A 467-nucleotide genomic window follows, 5' to 3' on the forward strand; every position below is an offset into this window, starting at 1 on the left:
CATTTCCTTTGTCCTTGATGGGCAGCTACGGGTGCTGTGGTACTGGAGTGATTTGCTTAGAGCATCTCCCAGGTTTATCTCCCTCCTCCTGGCCAGGCTGAGTCTCTGAAATCATCTCTCCCAGCCATGTCAACCACAGCAGGCACCACCCGCCTCTCTGCGGAGGCCTCTCCCCTTCCAGCACCTTCCCCCAACGCCCGCCACTCTGCTTGGACAGGTGCGCACGCAGAGGCCAGCTTCAAGTCCCAGTCAGCCTCCAAAATGCTGATGGTTTTGATGAAACTATGTAAACAGTCAAAGAGGGTGTCATGAAGTCCCCCTTCCCACGTAGGTCTGAGAGCTGTATTTAAAAGAGTCTCGGGTCCACAGCCATGCCACCCTGAACGCGCCCGATCCCGTCTGATCTCGGAAGCTAAGCAGGGTCGGGCCTGGTTAGTACTTGGATGGGAGACCACCTAGGAAGACCA

The 467-nt window shown here is 56.1% G+C and overlaps 1 pseudogene; it reads left to right on the plus strand.

The window, feature by feature from the left end:
• Positions 1-370: 370 nt before the first annotated feature.
• LOC111734832 lies at positions 371-467 on the plus strand (annotated as a pseudogene).

The sequence above is a fragment of the Pteropus vampyrus genome, unplaced genomic scaffold (genome assembly GCF_000151845.1).
Source record: "Pteropus vampyrus isolate Shadow unplaced genomic scaffold, Pvam_2.0 Scaffold7313, whole genome shotgun sequence".
Taxonomy (NCBI): Eukaryota; Metazoa; Chordata; class Mammalia; order Chiroptera; family Pteropodidae; genus Pteropus; species Pteropus vampyrus.